This window comes from Pezoporus occidentalis, unplaced genomic scaffold (assembly GCF_034315485.1).
Source record: "Pezoporus occidentalis ecotype Australia unplaced genomic scaffold, CSIRO_AGI_Poc_V1 ctg14, whole genome shotgun sequence".
Taxonomy (NCBI): Eukaryota; Metazoa; Chordata; class Aves; order Psittaciformes; family Psittacidae; genus Pezoporus; species Pezoporus occidentalis.
In genome coordinates this window covers 2,341,936-2,360,484 of record NW_026913209.1, presented here as the reverse complement: position 1 = coordinate 2,360,484, position 18,549 = coordinate 2,341,936, and the positions used below count along the sequence as shown (strand labels likewise).

At 42.1% G+C, this 18,549-nt stretch overlaps 1 protein-coding gene and 1 long non-coding RNA gene across 7 annotated transcripts in view; both read right to left on the bottom strand.

The window, feature by feature from the left end:
• The window catches only part of FOXP2 (forkhead box P2), a 418,517-nt gene extending 400,320 nt beyond the window's left edge, over positions 1-18,197 (bottom strand). For all 6 annotated transcript variants that reach the window (XM_062609597.1, XM_062609588.1, XM_062609592.1 and 3 more), the window contains exon 1: positions 18,090-18,197. The gene's annotated coding sequence lies outside the window, so the exon portion shown is untranslated. The remainder of the gene's footprint in view (positions 1-18,089) is intronic.
• On the bottom strand, positions 61-3,221 carry LOC134159040 (uncharacterized). The gene is made up of 3 exons (XR_009963005.1): positions 3,058-3,221; positions 1,301-1,459; positions 61-144 (listed from the first exon to the last, which is right to left on the bottom strand). It is a non-coding gene; the product is annotated as an uncharacterized LOC134159040 (long non-coding RNA).
• Positions 18,198-18,549: the final 352 nt, after the last annotated feature.

Below are 18,549 nucleotides of genomic sequence, written 5' to 3'. Positions count from 1 at the left end.
TCCTAACTTTCCTTGTCTGTTTCTAGCAGTTGCCTCTACCCATGTGTTTAAATTGTCCTACTTCTGGGTTGGGACTAACAGTGGTTCTGAGTTTGCACAGCAGCTAGCAGGGGCCTTCCAGTCCCAGCCCAGAACTCTAAAATACTGACAAAGGACAGACATGGAGTTAATGAATATTGATACAACAATAAGCACACTAAGCACTCTCCTGCTTCTTTTGAAAGAAAAACCAGTGATCAAGACAACACTGATACATTTCCTGATTGTAAGGTACTGATGGTATAATTCCTTCACCAAATTTAAGCATGTGTTAGAAAAGGCCTTAACTCTCAACCTGAAGATTCCCAGTGAAATCTACTTTGAAGTCCTTAATAATGTCTTAGAAGTAACTTCTCTCAGTGTTTAAAATGGCTGTTCTAGTGCACTTTATTATACCCTCATAAGGTGGACTGATAATCCTCTATTATAAAGTTTCTCCTCTTCTCATGTCTCTTCTCCATATTGCTTTTCAAGAAACTATCAAAAAACAATGTCGACACCAAAAAAAAGAAGGAATTAATTGAGACAGAAATATCTAGGCTTGTTACTCCTATATAAAGTATATTTCTATATATAAATACATCTTTATACACCCAAGGGTATAAAGTCACAGTTTAAATATAAAATGTCTGTATTCATGTGATTAGCCAGCAAAAATACAGACGCCTTTTCAAAGTCACGACTTTACACTCTGGATATAGACCCCAATACTGAAAGCAAAACCAGCATAATGTTCCTAGATGTATGCCCTTGTATATTTTTTTTTTGTATTTAAATACATTATTTGGTCAGTACCATTTCCTGACTTCTTAACTATGTACTTGCTTTGTGTTTTATCAGTAGACTTATTTCCTCTCCGCTTTTTTCAATTTTTGATCAGCTTCACATTTTACTTTCACAGAACTAGCAAGTTACATTCAGGACCCTTCCAAGTCAGCACAAAAAATAAAGAAATCCTTCAAAAATATCAGACTGTTCTCTTTGCCTCTTATTATCCTGTATTACTTTCTTGCAATGAAAAAAAATAATCCTAAAAGCAAAGCTGCTGGAGGAAATGAAGCAGTACCTCTCAACAAATGCAAAAGCCCGAGCAAGAAAACTGTTATCATGTAACACGGAATCGTGAGAAAGAGTTTCAACTCTCACTTATGAATCAGATCTTCAAAGATTTTCAGTATCTAAAAATACAGCACATCCTTCTCTCACATTTTTATCCCCATGGTATAAAAAAAAAATCAAAAAAAGCAAATTAGAGACACACCTCCAAACTGTAAACGGACTTTATTTTCCATCCCTCTTCCTCTTTTACAAGCTGAATGCTGTTCCTACCAAACCAACTTCCCACACAGCATGCAAGATCAATGCAGGTCTAGCATCAACTCTGATGAGCCCCAGCTGCGGAGGATGGAAATCTTGCACACTGCAGAACATATGGGGCACCAAGTTTTAATAGCCTGATTCTGTAACATTGGGTTCAGGAAGTTTTTTACACATCCTGTTAATTATAATAATATCAGTGAGGCTTACACAGCAAACAAGCCAAAGCAGCTGAGCTCTGCAAGAAGTTTTTCAAAGGTATAATGGAGTTAACCAAAGGGCATTAGTAAGTACTGAAGGAAAAGAGGGGGGGGAGATAATAAAAACAGGCAATCAACTACAAAACATGAGATGAGACTTGAAGGCTACTATTCCCTCTTTCAAGCATAAGATTGATTTTCTACTGCATCCCTAAGCAAATTACTTGAATCTTTAGCCTTACAGAAATCAGGTTCCACTTTAACTTTTTCCTGATACATCTGACATTTCAGCTGACACGAAGCACTTTCCACTTTACAATGATTTCAGTAAAAATGTAACGGTTTCTTGTACTACTACGGTATTTTATGCAGCTTCTTCACTCTGCAGTATACCTCTAGTTAGGTAAAAGTTTTAGGACTCTCCTTTGATGACATACTCCTTTTCCAGAATCATCTCCTCCACTGTCAGGATCCATTTTAAATAAGCACATGAAGAAAGAAAACCAAGAAAGTACAAGAAAGCAAACAGAAAAATTTCATAGCTACACTCCCCAGCAATAGCAGTGCTCCTGAAAACTCCCAAAAGCAAAGATTAGAAAGGATTACAGCAGAGGCAGGTTTCTTTGACCCAAATTCTGGCTTCCAGAAGCAAGCATCTCACAGCATGATTACAGGGGCAAGCTTGCCTCGGCCCTCACAAGGCACTGCCACTGTGAAGGGCATCATGTGCCCTGACACGGCTGTCGTCCAGAAGTCCTGTCCTGGTGATGCAAGAGAGCTACAGCTACAGCTCTGATGCTCTAGTTTTTCTAAGACCTACAGATTTTTACAGCTGAACATGAAATGAGTTAAATTACTTTGAAGAGCTAGAAGCAAGTTAAGCTGTCTGCACAGATATAACCTTTGTGTTTTCTGACAGTTCTATAACAAAGAAAATGCATCGTAATCCCAGAAGTTCTAAAACCGTAACTGGTCTCCTTAAAAAATGGAGAACAACAGAAGTTCCCCCCTTCTCTTCATCCTCTCATTATCAGCAGCTCTGTATTTCGGTCTTCTGGGTTTTTGTTTGTTTGTTTGAATTTGAACATATTTTCCATCTGCCCCGTGTCTTAAGGTTTCAGAACACTTTCTCTCTGCCCATTATGTATGTACGTGAAAATTAGTATACTGCCAAGTCCAGGAGGTTGATTAGGTGCTTTCCTTTGCAAGGACAATCCATACACAGTGACAAGACAGCTTTTTTGTCAACTGCACAGATATTTGAGACAGTAGAAAAACACAGGCTATCAGGATTCCTAGTTTCTACTTTCCAAATGCTGCACAGTCAAGCACTTCCAAAGACGAACAGGAACAGCATCTTCCTTTGCACCCTCAGCCATGACTTGGTTCCATCCTGTGCATGGAAATCATGAGCTTCTACTTGGGCCAAGTTAACAAAGTCAGTTCTCATTAAGAGACTAACCCTCTGTCGTGCAGGTCACACTGTATCAATGCAACTTACCCAAGCATCGAGTGTGGTGTGTGTTTTCTGAAAGGCAGTGAAGTAAAGCAGATGGGCCACAGGTGTCCTAGACGACATATCTGAACTGTATTTTACATTTTGTAGGAAGCGAACTTAGTGCAAACATTCACGCATCCATTTTTGCAGTTAAGATAACAGAGAGTTAATTCTTAAAGAGAGAGTACTAAGCCTTAATGAACAGCAATTATCAGGGAAGGCATATGCATTTTAACAATATTCTATGTAAGAGATAGGCCTATTATTCTTGTTTCTATTAAATCTGCCTAGATACCTGAATGAAAACAGGATGATCTTTTTCTCTTTTGAAATAAATAAAACCATATAAAAGCAAGAGCTTTCACAATGGAGTCTGGAGCAGGTGCAGAAATTATGCTTCACAAAATAAATTTGCAGTGCTTAGCATTTGTTTCAGTTTGCAGCCTTTTGTTATTGTTTAGACTCTTATTTATTTGTTTATTTAAATCCTTAAGTTATTAGTGGTCAAATTTAACATCCCATACAAACATACAACCATCAAAAGAAGATTAAACTAAAAAAAAATAACAATAGTCTACATAAGATTATACTGAACTGCAAACAAAAGTGGCAAAAGCAATTAATCAACCTTAAACGAGCAAAAGCTCTAGATCAACAACAGGGCTTAAAACAAATTAAAACTTTGCAAACAGTCACAGAAACAGCTTTTTTATTTCAAGTATACTGAATTTTAAGAGACTTCAAACTGTTAAAATCGCAACCCAAAGACAGAAACACTGCTCATGCAGTTACTCACTATATATATTCATGTTGCTAGAGTATTTTTTTATCTTCTTTCCACCAACAACAAAAATGCATGCCTTCAGCGAAGTTTACAGTTGCCGAAGAAGCACTGCCTTCAATGTTATATTGCTATAACTGAAGACAGGTCTCTCACAGCAGGTTTTTCAGGAAACCATTCCCATTCTTTCTGTAACTGAAGCAAACCAATGATGCGGGGGCTAATTCAACAGGAATTGTTTTCCAAATCAACATCATCAATCACCTTTTTCTCTCTCTCCTCCCCCTCCCCAGATATGCATGGCATTTTCACCTTGAAATAAAACCCAAAACAGTAACCCAAAACAGAGGAGGAAGAGGCTTACTCAGTACCTTGGAGACTGCACAAAGCACAAGACCAAGAACTAATTTGCAGCAAAACCCAAAGCATCTGGTTTATACTGTTGGCTTTACGTCCCTTCAGCTAATCTACTAGGCTTCTGAAATACGTGTCTAATGAGTTGGCCAAAAGAAACACTGAAGTCTGTCAATGTAAGGTGCTTATTAGTTTTCACCTGCATTTTCCATTAACACTCCTTATTTCCCAATGATCTTACTGAACTGGGCTGTCCTGGTGGAGATGAGCAAATGCATGGCAAATGCTGTTGCAAATGAGGCACCGGAATCACAGTCTTGGTTTAGGTGCAGGACAAACATCTTCATCCCCATTGTGAACCATGTGGTCTGCAGCCATCTGCAGTCCTGTACTTCTCAGTTCAAGGAGTGAACCAGACAGACTCCAACCCCAAGCTGCAAGATGTGGTCACTGATCAAAGGTTTTGGTCACGCTGAGAAGCAATCCAGCCTGAGTCAGCGAGTACCTAAATCTGAGAAGAGGTAATCTCCGTACACTTATCCCAGGAGAGTCCCCTAACCACCAGGCTGATGGAGAGACCAGGGAGGAAGACTGCAGCTGCTCCTGGGCCAAGGTGAGGGAAGCATAAAAATGCCTGTGCATCAGGAGTCTATCGAGGATGGACCTCACCAGTTATATGCACTGACACAGAGGACATGCACAGGTTCTAGTCCTCCCTCAAGAGATCTCTTTCACAGCACACTTAAGTCCCCATATAAAGTGTGTAAAACACCAGAGATTAAGAGACTGAATCCAACACCTCTGCCAGATCCAACTGTGCTGCTGTATTTCCTGCCCACCGCCATCATGACTCAACTCCATTTTAGAGCTCAAAGGGTGAGACTACAGGTATAACTTGATACAGTATTAAGCAAACTAACAGAAAACAGTGTGCTAGATGAGGAACACCCTACACAAAGAAAACAACCCACCAAGAAAAATCACTGGCATTTTCCTAGAGAATGCATTTTCCCATATATTTCTATCCTTAAGAGCTCAGGCTAAAAGTATAAAGTGAACGCTTTCCTCATGCAGTTAAACTACCCTTTGTGAGCAAGGCTGATTTCAGAGGTATCTGATTTCTCACAGAAATAATTTCTGCACACATATAATTCACAAAGAAAATGCACTGTCTACTGAGAGAATGATAACTTTTGTTTAGACCAACCAAAAAGCTAGATGTGAGCAATACTGCAACACCACCAAAAGACATGGACTTAACTAATTCTTCTCATTTAGACAGTATCTCTTTTATTGTGTCATTATCTTCTTAATTTTTCCTCTATGTGTCAGGGCTACTACAAACTGGTACAAATCCAGGCAGGCAGTGAGAAACAGAAATCTCTGAAAATGACAGGCACTGTACAACCTGCTTCTGCTCTACTTTGTCCATCCAGTCTTAACTTACACTGAGGAATGACTTCCAGTCCTCATCCATGGATTTCCCTTTAGAGAACTCGGTTTACCTCAGTTTAGTTCTCACAGCTACTGTGCCTGGAGTAGGGCTAATTTCTCAGCCTTCAAAGCCTTTCAGCAAGTGAATGGGAAGCGGCAGATAGATTAAATTAGAAGATCAGAGTTTACAGTCATTGAGCTTCAGAAAGCAATTTACTGGCATTCTCTATTTAATTATATCAACACCTCATAACCATTAATGAATTTATCTTTACTGCACTGAGATTAAGCAACTCTATCATAAAGTTACACAAGAAGTTTACATCTGAGCCAAGAATTATAAATTTTAGGATGGAACTTTGTCTACATCATCATCATTCTTCACAGTGTTAAAAACAGTTAATTTCAACCTCTTGAGCAGTGACTGCTGCCCCCTTCCCCACCTACTTAAGATAAAAAATAATGTTTGTTTCTCTTAAGGCCATTCTTGCCCACTACCTCCCTACTGATGTGTTCACCCTTGACAGCACTTTACAGAACGCAAAAAACAAGAATTTTTCAGTTATAGGCAAATAGCCTGACATGTGGCAAAACCTGCTCCCCCTCTCCAACCCACAATGCCCCCTTGAGGCAAGCGGGAAGGGCAATGAAAGAGAAAAATAAAACAGGAAAAAAGAAAAATAAACGGGCTGAACAGTGGGAAAGGCGCTTTCTACACTAACAGTGGGAAAAGAAAATGCAAATCCCAGCAAGGGCTGTTCATACTTGCAACATATCTTACCTTTCTCTGCTTAAGCAGTCTGTTGGGTTTGGGTTTTTTAAATCCTGAACTATTTTCTGGTATCAACCTCTACTGCCTTCACCACTGTTTAAAGCATTTTTGAGAAGGGTGCAGGGAGACAAGTTCTGAAATCCTTTCCATCGACACCAAATTCTACACATATACTTAGATAGGTGGTTAAAAAGGAACAATCACATCAACAGAAATACTTCAACTACAACTCCAAACACACCTACATTTCTATAATGCAATCCAAAGCAGATGAACTAATACCCATAGATATAAGCAAACATTTGTCATTGAGAAAAATTAATCTTTAAATCCATTATAAACTAGTGATCCCTGTGCCTAAACTCTTGAGTTTAGGTTGCTCTCCTTGAACTGTAAGGGAAGAATTGTGATTTATCTATTGTATCCAATATGCTTTTTGTATTTTTGTATGCATCAAAGTACAAAAACTTTCTGGAGACAGTAATTTGCACTAGGTTAATAATTATCACTAAGAAAGATACTGGAGGACAAAACAGATTTCTTTAATATATTGTACCATCTTCCCCTATCAGGCACACACAAAACACAATAAGAACAAATTACATTCAGATGGTACTACCGTGCAGGATTTTAATATCAGTCTCCTTACTACAACTATATAAAACTCTCCACATAAAGGTTACCTCTAACACATCTTCCAACTCTTAAACACATTAAAAAACACCCCTATTACATTGTACATTTAACCACAACACAAGAAAAGGTCAGCTCCCAATAATAACCTTATAAAGAAAGTACAGTATCAGTTAAATGGATTTTAAGTAAGGGTCTAAGATCATATTAGGCAGCAATTATAAGCTACAAATTGTATTTCATATCTTCAGCAAGAGTTAGCACAAGTCTTGCTGAGTCAAATCTCTGCTATAAACCTCCTTGCCATGCTTTAAATGTCGCAAGCAGCTGAGCCCTGAGGGGTTAAAGCCAATGCTAAAGGTAAAGGCTGGAGGAGCTGGCCAGTTATCTTGTGGCCATAGATCTAAGCATGTCAGTCACAGGCAAATATACTGTACTGAGTTTGCCAGTGAATGCCAGGAGTAATAGGTCAGGTTCATCAGCTGTTGCAGAGCCTACCTGAGCAGCAGCACAGCAAAACATTTTTTCACTGTGCCTACAGCGATCTGAGCAGTAGAAGTGACACTGGATGGTGACTCACTATTTCCATCTGTCAGAAGAAAGTAAACACACTAGAAATGTTTCTTCCAAACAACTCCTCCCAACAAAGGGCCCCCCTAAGTGTCGGGAGTAAAAAGAAAAGGAGAAAGAGCCCATCCCAATCAGCAAGCCTCAAAGAAGCTGCAATCTCTTACCACAGCCCCCCGGCTTAGCAAAGCAGCCGTCCTCGCAGCCTGACCCAAACCATCACCTATGCGCACCATGAGGTAGGCTCTGAGCACTCACCTTGCCACCAGGAAGGTCCCCCCCAGCTCACAGTGAAGAAGGGGATCCAGAGGACCTCCCCATGGAAGGAGGTCTCCAAGAGGAGCAGCTCACCCCCTCCCAAGCATGCAGCACGAACTTGGGTCTGTGTCTTGTTTTGCTACCAAAGCATTCCAGGCTGTGTCAGTTTGAATTGCAACATAAATACTGTGCAACTTCAGATTCCTTAGCTCCAATTATGGTAATATTGCAGGTGACAATGAGAAAGATATTTTAAGTCTGTGGTCACATTCTGCTCCCACTCATCTGTGACTTAGATGAAGAGAAATTCAGCTAAAGGAAATCTTGTTGGTAAGAGAATTTGCAACAGAATTTTATGCCTAATGGTGACTTGAAAACATGGTGTCTTCCCTATTCTGACAGTAACGTAGTTCTAACAAGAAAGACCCAAATGGCAGCCACTGGGTACAGAAACCTGTTTATAAAACTGTATTTAAATGATACATAGGGTACAGAAACCTGTTTATAAAACTGTATTTAAATGATACATAGGTATAATTAGAGGTTTGGATATAAGCTCTATTGATTCACAAGGTGTAGAGGTGCCTATGTATAAGAAGGCTACTAGTTTAAGCTTAAAATTTCATTCTAGCTACCGAAGACAGGTACTGAAAAGTAAGTTAAAAAGGCACTTTAGTTAAGTCCAGCACAACAGGTTCCATTTCTACTCATAACCAAGTAATATAAATGTATTCTTCCACTGAGTCACACAGAGATTTAAAATACAAGTGCCCAGCCTGCAACTCAGGAGGACCACTCAAGTATCACGTAGTTTGCTCTATCCGCCACCTTTCTCAGACTTTACAATAACTCTCCTCTCATGTGACAACCAAATAATAAGAAACAAGAGCAAGGTCCAACCTACAGCCATATCCCTTCTGGAGGAACATATAGCGCATTACTGGTGTTCGTATGTTGCGTATAAAGCAAGCCCAAAGCCCCTGGGAAATGCCACACTTGCTGCATATGCATATCAGGGCTGATCATGTGGCACGTAACACCCTACAGCCACAGCACAAGACATGTCATGCCTGGCTGTCATGCCTGGCTGATTAGGTTGGATACAACTGACTTGAAACAAGTATTTATGTTCATCTTTTAAGGAACGTCCTTCTCTCTTGTCTTTGCGTTCTCACCCATGATGTACCTGACCACTGTACTTTTTAAGATTAATTTACTGAGTACATGGAAGTGAGCCCTTTAAACTATTGAAATACTGTTTAAAAAATCACTTTGAATATGGGTTTTTCATTTTAGGAGTGACTTGCCGAGAGTAAGTCACAAATGGTGAGAGAAACTATACTGAAAGAAAAACTGAAAAGACCTGAATTTGGCTTAAATACTCACAAGTGGTCCATCACCTCCCTCAGTCTAGGTGGCTCTGAAGAGCAGCTAACTTCTCAATCTCAGAAACCTGTTTTCACAGGAACATACAAACACATCCAAAGCATCAAGGAAACTCAGTGCCTAAGCCAAAACATGGAGCCTTCATATCAGATACATAAAATTCAGGATCAGGGCTGAAGGTATTGGGGCAGATTTTTCAACACAAGGACGCGGCCATCCTATCAAGCGTGTCATCTCCTGAAGTCTGAGACAGGTCAAGCCACAACAAGGGCACCTGCATGCCACAGGATCTGGGAAGCTCAGACTGAGCACAGTGTCCTGCTGGGCGGAATGCTGTTGCCAATGGATTGAGTTATTACATCACTCACCACTCCAGACCTCATTGCCAGTACAAGCCCCTCTGGATCCCACAGCCACCCCAGGAGACAACCAGCATCTGGGACACAGGAAGACACCATTTTCCACAAGCTCAGTCTGGAAATGAATGAAAACCTGGTCTGGAAGCACCCTCCCCTCATTTCTTCAAGGAAGACTTTAAAGGATGGGTTTTCCCATCACAACCCTTTAAAATATCTTTTTTATATTGTAAAACTCACTCTCCAGCACTCTCCGGGGGTTCCTGCCCAGGAGAATCACATTCCTCAAACACCTTTACTGTTTTAGCAAAAGACTGAACATTTTTGTCTTTACTGACTGCAATCTTTTTTAGGATGTTTTCTGTCCCATACCCTGAGATGAAGTAAATCCACCCAACATACTCATTTTCCTTCTGAAGGCCAAAGCTTCATTTCCAGATTCCCAGAAAGCTGTGGAAGGACACAGGAGCCCTGCTCTACTGTGCAGCCACATGTGCAGGCATAACCATGGACACCCACTGCTCCCAACGCTGCACAGCTCCACAGGAACAACATCTGAGCAATCATCAACTTCCCCACCTTAGCAATGTCCTGCAGCTGTAGACAAGTATTCTGGCAGTTTTACCATACTCCTGGCTTCACTGTGACTTGAAAGCATGACCCAGCTCCCAGACAAAAAACATAAAATAAAACAAAACACACACACACAAACCACCCACAAAACCCTCAACAGTTTTAAGGGTTGCCGTATCACAACTCACAGATTTCTGGTTGCTGAGGTGTATGTCACACCCTTTCCTGGTCAGTAATACACAGAGGCCCAAGAACAGATTGGTCACAACATCCAGTGCTAAACATACCTTTAACACTTCTACAAGATGTCAGTCACTAAAAACAGAATTAAATGCCAAATATGTTAAGAGTTTCTATCACAATGCACTTAATTCCTTTTCTTAAGCAAAAGAATGTGCAAAGATTTGTAACACCATGCAAAAATTCTTCCATATATTCAATACATTTACCTGTTGAATTACTGCCCATACATATTCTTCAATGTACACTGACAGTTACTGCATACCAACAACAATTTACAGACATCATAATATTAAAAGTAATTTAAATGCATTCAAGATTGGTAACAAATGAGTCTGAATGAATCTCTGCATGAAGGCATTTCATCTTTAGCAAAGTACCATCCTAATATTTTTACAGTGTTAGCACCCATATATTCCATTAATTGATTTTCTATGAAGAATTATTTTTGCCATGTATCAAAAATAATTTTGATAGGAAGCACCTCTTCCATTCACCGTGCAGTAGAGACGATAGCCATTTATTCCTTACTGAACTAAGTGCGCTCTTCTACAAAGATGAAAACATGATGACACAAGTGGAAAGCACAACAGTTCACCAGATACATGTATCTCTGCAGATTGTGCACACCTGACTGCATTAGGTTTTGTGTTTTTGTTTTTAGGTCATGAGAATACTGTAAGTACTGTAATGAAACCACAATCCTGGCTGTTTTCTCTCATGAAGTGCCTTGAATCATAAATATTTCAATTATGGTGTTTTAGACTCTGAAAAATACTAGCTTCTGTTTTCCATACACTTTTCTTCCCCTTTATCATCAAAAGAGCTCCATCCCTCCTCTGCCACACTAAGAAAAGGATACTTTGATCTGCAGTAATGAAAAATCAACCTGCAGTGTAACAACAAATAAAAGTATCCAAAGACACACATTAGAATTAACCAGATCTAGTATTTAAAAAACAGCGTACAGCACTCTACTGTCTCAGCTGCAGCCAGTGTAAACTCACGTAACTCCTGTGCCTTCCAGATGAGTGCCTGACTGCGTGCGGAACACCGGTGTGCAAGTTCATTATTTCTTCCCATAGATGAAGTGAAGGTGAAAAAATGCATTTCATATATCAGGTTCCACATAAAAATCACATTGCTCTTTCCTCTGCGAACCCAAGCCCGTTTTCCAAGCGGCTGCCCACCTCCTGGCAGTGCTGCCTGCGCCTTCCCTGGCTCCTGCCCAGCCACATGTTTTCTCTGGCCTCCTTCCACAGCGCTCCCCAACTCTCCATTGTTTCTGTGTTGTCCCTCTCCTTTCCAAAGCCCTTTGTGGCTTCCCACCGCTAACCCTTAAAATTTCCTCTACATTATTTGTACGTGGTAAAGCTTGACAGTTTCTGATCTAATTTCCAAGCACTTAAATATCAGCTACAGGTTATATTACACAGGTACTACCCACCACTTGCTTTACTAGGTGGGTTACAAGTTCAGGAGAACAATGTGCCTCCTCAGCAGCAGTAGTAAGACTTACAAAAGGAGAAATCAACAATATAATTGAGAGTAACTTTTTTCACAAGAACACTTGGCACTGACAGAATGGCAAAATTGAAATGGTGTTCAGAGATATTCACCTATTTACATTTTCTTAGCTGTTCCTGTGCAAAATCAAAATCAGCATCTGATAGATCCTTAGCACAGTATTATGCTTGAAATAACTTGGCAACTCAGACTGTTTCTCTAAACACAACTTCCTTAGTTTGCAGACTGAATTATCCGATTTGGTCCTGCTAGACAAGCAGTGTAACACACTAAACTTGTACAGCCATCCTCCTGCCTTCCTTCCTTCCCTCAAAGGACAGATCACAAAAATCACAGTGGTAACATCCACCAAGATCACACTGGTTTTACACATACATGTGACAAAAATGTAAATTGTCAAATTAGGCCAAATACATGATTTTAAATTAGATCAAATACAATTTTTTTTTTCAATATGTATCATGTTGGTTTAGGTTGAAATAGGAAGCTGAATAATGGAATAAATCAGTACTTAAATTACTTAGGAGAGAATTGCCGACCTAAGTTGCAAAACACCATGTTGTGAGAGAAAAAACAAATCATTCTAAAAGGATCATCAACAAAATATCAATCTTAAAAGATACAGGAAATTTTTCATAACAATGTAAATACTTATACAAAGAAATAATGTGCTTACAAAAACCCAACAACTTTCTAGTTATATAGTTACATATATACAGATAGATACACATATATAGATATATGTATCTGTTATACATATACCAGTACATCACCTAGCCTCAAAATGCCACTCTTCAAATGAATTTTCAATTTGGGGCCCAATAGTAAAGAGCATCTCCCTCAGGGACAAGGTTGGCACAGGCCTGCTGGAATCTCAGTCGTACTCACAACATCCTGGAAGCAAACTAGCCAAAATGGGACTGAGATCAGCAATTTACAAGAATACCTAATTTGATGTAACTTACAGCCATGGTCTGATGCATGGCAGAGGTCTAAAGGACCAGCTTAGTAAGCAAAGGACCTGCAGCATCTCTGTGGACCCTGCAATCGCCAAGAGGCTGGAAACTTTCCAAAAGAGACACCCCACCACTCACTTTCAGTGCCTGCTGCCCACAGAAAGAAGGGAGAAGATTAGAGCCTCTTGGTAAGCAAGTAAGCTTCACAGGTCAGCCAAAACCTGTGGACCCCAATGAGGGCTTGGGTTTTGTGATTGAGAGGTGCAGTCAGTCACTCTTCACACCCCACAAGGGCCATCACACAGCAGCAGGGACGTGAGCAGAGGGGACAAGGCAGAAAATGTCCCTTCTGCATCTTGAATGAAGGTGCTGCCTGTCCCTTAGACCAGTCTGCCTCGTGTAGATTGATCAGTGAGAAGGTCATCTGCGTTACCTACAGCCACACAGAAGCCCCCTCTACTACCAAGCAGAAAATACAGCAGTGCTCGGGGCACGTCGAGAGCAGAGCTCGCCGTATCCAAGGGGACTGGCTCGCCCCTCAGCAGCCAGCCTGGCTAACGCACACATTTAAATAAGAAACAAACCGCTGTGAAACCCTTTCCAGCTACAGACACGCAATTGCTATTTGCAGGAAGAAGAAACACCTAACTAAACGGATAAAAAGTTAAGCCTACAAATGTACTTATTCCCCCTCCTCAACAACCTCTACAATTTATTGAGAAGACTTAAGATAGTTAATAGTATAATACGGAGTACTTAACGTTTTAATTCCATTTTTCTTAGAATAGGAACTGAAATCATGATACTAAACACAATTCCACACATAACTCACTTGTGAGAGCTCAAACTTCACTTTCTAACACCATCCCAAACTGCGCTTTGGTGAACCAATAAACATTGTAGCAACCGTTCATTAAAGAGATTATTTTCAGCTACTTCAGTGATGACAGCATAGGCCAACTATTGCTGGCACTCTCAAATTCAGCTTTCTGGCATAAAACACAGTCTTGCCCTTAAAACACGAACCTAAAAGAAATGGGGGGGGGGGGGGGGGGGGCAGAAAAGCCAAAACAGATGCAAATCTTGCATCAAAGGATAGATGCCTCTTATAATTTGCTGTAAACAACTTGGAAGGTTTTAAAAAGTAGTGTGACTGAACTCCTGAGAGCCTCAGAAAGGAGAAAAAAAGATCATCAGTGTTAAATGATACTTGTGGGACGACTCCTTGGTTTTGTCCAGTCTAGAAGTTTTGAAATTTAAATTTAAAACTACCCTTGGAAGTGATTACAACAAGGTTAAGTATGCTCATTTTTACTCATGAAGGTGGCAAACATGGAAAAAACTCCAAACAACTAGCAATGAACTACGTAACTGGAAATTTAAGATTAATTTTTATTTAAGAGGCTAGTTTATTACAGCTAATCTTTTCTACAATTATCTTTTCTCTTTTTTTTCCCAGTTTTACTGATGCCACTAATTTACATATACAATCAAGAAAGATCTCAAGTCAAAACAGAACAGGGAACGGGAATCTAAAGAACTATTTCTTCTAACAAGGATTAGTTAAGAGCTATGCTACAGTGGCTGTGAAAAAAAGAATAGGTAATTTGCATTACTTCTAGACCCACTAGCTGTCACAAAATTTAAACAAGTAATCAGTTCCAGTGTACCAAAAATTATTATTTTGCAACAAAGTTGATAACTTTTTTTTCAGTTTGACCATGATTTGCAATTTTCTCTGGTCAAAATCATTCCATGGGTACTTCTCAGTGACCTATGTCCTAAATCATTTTCGATCCCTATGAGCAAGTGACCTCTTCACGATCTGACTCACAAAGAAAAAACGTGATGACTCCCATGAACCATTCTTTTCCAGACACCATCAAAATTTAATTTCTCCAAAATAAACCTGGTAAAAATAGAGATGGAACAAAAGAGTACTCAATGTTAAAGAAATATTAATTAATCACCCTATCAGAAAGGTAAATACCAGCCCTCACATTTTGATGATGAAAAACAAAGTGCTTAAGTGACATTTTCAATGACACATAACAAAACACTGCCACAACACGGCTCACATCTCAGAAGTTTTCTATTGTTTTCAGCCCACTAGCCTTGAATAACTCCTGTGCATGCAATGCTGAATCAGGTATATTCCTCAGAATATAAAAAGCTCATTCCAGCTCATGTAAATCAGTCCACACACACACAAAAAAAATAATAAAAAGCTTGTGCTACTGTAATTTTTTAAAATGCATTCGAGTCCAACAAGAACTTTTCTAAAAACACACTGGAGTCTGACAGGAATGTTTCTGAGCAAATACACCTTTAATCTTGAAATGATAGTCTGACACAGTCTATTACAGAAAGCATTTAAAAAATGTATAAGCAACAGATGATTGCAAAAAAAATAGTCACTCAAAAATGCATGAAACTCAACACCTGACTTGTACAAACCCTCGTGCAGCTTTAAAATAGTACCATGTATTCACTAGTTAAAACGTTCTGAACTTGAAATACTTTTATGACTCTACCTCACACTCAAAAAAACCTTAGTTTGGTTGTTACCTATAGACTCTTTGGTAATTTTACACAAATCGTCACGAAACAGAAAGCAACAAATCATTCAAGTTCTGTCCTCTCTCAAACATTACAAACACTTCACTGCAGTAAAGATCTTGTGACCAAAAGTAAGGATCACTGAGGTTAAACTAAAAACAAAGAAATACCCAAATATTTATCCAATTGGTTACGCTTAAGCTTCCTGGCAAGGTTACAGTTAAAGCATATACCACCAAGGCCTCACATGAAGCAGTGTATTTCAGATGCTGTATATTAACAAAATAAATCAGAATGTCTAATTGTGTATCTTTTGTATGTCACTAAGTGACACATCAATTCCCATGAAGGTTACTGTATGGGTTTTGGAATCGCTGTACTTGAAACACTCGCTCCTCTCCCACAACAGTTTAGTAATCTACTATTCTGAATAGTTAAAGGAATGATTTAAGTATACAAAAATGCTACAGAACATTACCTGTTTGCAAGAATGACATTAAAAATAGCATATTACTGCAAAACAGGGGTATTTCTAGTATCTGTATTTAATATAACAAATATTATAGTCAGGAAAAACCTTAAATTAAAAATAAATACTAATTCAAACACTAAAAATTATATCTCACTCAAAAAGGTTTAGTGTAGCATTAGAGAAACTGATTTAATAATTAATCATATTTTCTTCAGAGTAGTATTACTAGCACTAATGTTTTTCCTTAATGGTTTTAAATTACCTAGCATCAGGGAAAAAAAAAATTATGTGAGAATCTCTAAAAACTTTGCCTCTGACTTCTCCCCCCCTACACACACAAAAACTAAGGTGGGTACACAGACACCGTCCACCACTTCCTAGTCTCACATTTGAATGAAATTTCCAAGAGCCTGATCCAAGCCCATGCAGTCAATGGAGCCGTTCTTACTGAGGTCAACGGACAGATTCCTGCTCCCTCAAGCAAGTTTCAGACAGGAGCTGTTATGCAGGGAAGAGACACGGGGAAATCCTCTTTGGAAGGGGAACTTCTGTGTTTCTCTCTGTGAGAAAGTACATAAACAGGGCTTTCTAAGAGCAGGTTCCCAGGTGGAGACTACTGCCTGTTCCTCTGTCAGCAGCTCTGCACTCCTTACATACAGACGACGACACTAGAAACTGAGGGTGGTTACTGCTGAGATTATTTTTCCCCAGAGCACACACTGGCAGCCCTCTTTCTGTCTGGACTACTCTCACAAGTTTTAGCTGAATGTTTTCCTGCCTGTACCAACTGCCTGAACACAGCCCAGGCTTTACACCTCTGCCAGAAATCCCATTCCTGGATGTGGTCAGCACACTCGGCCATGGCTACACAGGGAAGTGGGCCAGCAGACTCCCAAACCTGACCCTGAACCCGGCAAAAGCCCAGCTGCAGGGAAGGGCGCAAAACTGCCTCAATGGACTGCCTTCACCTTCACTTTCCGTATGCAAGCTCCATGGGCAGCAAACGTCTCTACAGAAGGTTATGGGAGGCCTAGAGCTCCACAGTCTGCACCCATGCTCGTCCTTCCCTCCCCTCTCTGCTCCTGACTGGAAAAGCATCACCAAGTGTGCTTGATAGCCACTGGCCTCTGCCTCTCCCCAGTCTTAAAAATTAAACTTCCCAAACTTTCCTAGTCCTGCAGTCTTTTCAATTTAGAGAACCGAATTAAGGGGAGGCCCCAGCACAATGGCCACAATGGCCATCTCCGGAGCTCCGCAGCTCTGACATTATTCATTATTATTGGGTTTGGGCTTTTATTTGTCTTTTGGGACGGTGCAAGCGAAGGGGGGGTCAGCCCGCACACTGGCGGGATGCCCCGCGGGCACACCGCGCCCCTGCGGTTTCCGCCCGCGCCAGCGGGGGCGCCCCGGTTCGGCCCCGAGGGGGGGGCCGGCAGCGGGAGCGAGAGCTGCGGCCCCTGCGCGGGGCGGGCGGGAGGGAGGCGGGGGCCGGGGTGCGCCGCTCCCTCGGCAGGCAGGCAGCACACAAAGAGAAACGTGACACGTTTCTTCACCCGGGCTGTCTGCTGGGGAGGTCTCGGGGAAGAGAAGAAAAAAAACCAAAAACATAAAAAGAGAGAAAAGAAAAAAAAAAAACCACAACGGGGGAGGCGAGGCGCGGACGTCCGAGCCTCCCCGGCACACGTTCCCTCAGAAGCCCGGCCCCGAGCCCTCCCCGCCTCGCACTTCTGTACCCGTACGGCGAGGCTACAGGTTGTTTGTTTTCAATTACTCCGGGGGGGGGGGGGGTGTCGCGCGTTTCGCGGCCCTGCGCGGCGGGAGGGTGGCTCCCGCGCTGCCAGCCTTGGGAGCCCCGCAGCTTTAGGTGAGCCGCCGCCGCCGCCCCGCTCCCCCGGCCGGCCCGGTACGCGGGGCTGGGCAGGAGAGGCAGGAACTCCGGCCGGGACACAGGCGTTCCCGGGTCCCCGCCCGCGGTGCATTTTTGGGAGCCGTGCCCCCGGGCGCCGGCAGACCTGACACATGTCACTCCCGCGGCCGCGCCAGCCGCGGCCAAACTTTCCCGAGCCGGCAGCAAGTCAGTGAGCGGCGGCGGCGGGAGGGAGGGAGCGGGTGGAATCAGCAAGTCACACCGGGGAGGGGGGGGGGGGGGGGGAGGAATAGCACTTACCGGGAGGAGACACCGACACCGTGCAGGGCGTCCCGGCGAGCTGACACCGAGAGAAAAGGGCGACCGGAGCCGCGCGCCGCCGCGCGCACATGCAAAGTCTCTGCGGGCGGAGCCGCCGCCGGGACGCGCGGGGCCGGGGGAGCGGGGGGCGGGCGGGCGCGCGGGGCTGTTCCGCGCGCGCGGAGCGGTGGTGCCCCGCGCCTCGCCGGCCGTGCTTTGCGGTGCCTGACGCTGCCGGTGCGGTGCCGCGCTCCCTGCCTCGGCTTGCGGGTCCGCCCGAGCGCGGAGTGTGCGGGGTGCGCCGCTGTGTGTATGTGTTTTGTTGGGAATGCGAAAAAAAAGGGGGGGGGGAGAGAAGGAAAGAAAACCGCGCCGCACACACCGGCTGCTTGGAGAGGGGAGTGAGCAGGAAGCCCTCACATGATCGCGCAGTGGCCTGCACAGAAGTGCTAATAACGCG